The sequence below is a fragment of the Otolemur garnettii genome, unplaced genomic scaffold (genome assembly GCF_000181295.1).
Source record: "Otolemur garnettii isolate 467f Iridium unplaced genomic scaffold, OtoGar3 scaffold00016, whole genome shotgun sequence".
Lineage (NCBI taxonomy): Eukaryota > Metazoa > Chordata > Mammalia > Primates > Galagidae > Otolemur > Otolemur garnettii.
Genome location: NW_003852411.1, coordinates 19,916,580 through 19,917,824, shown reverse-complemented (window position 1 = coordinate 19,917,824; position 1,245 = coordinate 19,916,580).

Below are 1,245 nucleotides of genomic sequence, written 5' to 3'. Positions count from 1 at the left end.
ACAGTTCCAAGGAAGTTACCACCCAACTAGACTAAAACCTTATATACAGGGTGACAGATACCCAAACGGATACTGGATATAGATAGTGCCTCAGAGCACCGACCAAATAAACCGAAACAGTTGAAATGACAGATTAGGAATCTATTGTTCAAAAGGAAAGTACTCTCTCTTGAGGGAGTGGTAAAACTTGAGAAATAAATATTCAGATGATCATTACATATAAACACCTGTAAATGTCAGAAATTAAAATAAGGAATCCATCTGAATGATGACAAAAACTCCAAACTTATTAATGGACCTAGTTGTTTTCTTTAAAGGGCTGCAAAGTAAGGAGTTTCAGAAAAACCAAAGAAGACTTTTGTTGTATATTTTTCCTATTGCAAAAAAAGGACCCTAAATTTGCTTAATCAAGCAATTTTAACTGTATTTGTGGTTGCTTTCAATTCAGAAAGAATTTGTCATATTGCAGCTTCACTGTAGTTCGGTTATTGACTATGTCACGCTGGAATGCATTAGACACCACGGTGTCGTCTCTGTGCACAGACAATCACATTTAAAGTGGTGCTCCATTGTCTCCATAGACAAAAATGTTGAAATTGACAGTTGGGGAAATGAATCGTTTGCCCATGAAGGCAGAAAAAATATTGAATAGTCCTCTGTTGGACTCTAAAACGCATATATTTTCTACCTCTCTATGTGAAATATATGTGAAGTAGATACTATGGGAAGTAAACAGAGTGGGAAATATGTTAACAGCTGTGAGAGAGAATTGAGTGGATGTCAGTTTCCTCCAAGATCCTGCGTTACTCCGGCCTGTGTTCACCACCACATTCCTCCTACTGTTTATTATGATCTTGTCTTTGTAACAGTGTATGTGCCACACATTCAGTCACGTAAAATTATAAGAAGGAAACAACAATATCTTAAAACTAATAAAGGCCTACTCTGTAAAGAGAATTATGTACAGTTCAGCACACATAAATACACATACAGAAGGTACCAAAAAATGTATACACATTTTAAGAAAGGAAAAAAACTGTATTAAAATTGTAATATTCCAGTCACATTTGACTTCTGCAATTATGAGAGATAACAAGATCCAACATACAAGAAAACAAATATTATTGGTATATATCAAGTATAATATATATTTTTTTTTTTTTTGAGACAGAGCCTCAAGCTGTCCCCCTGGGTAGAGTGCCATGGCATCACAGCTCACAGCAAACTCCAACTCCTGGGCTCAAG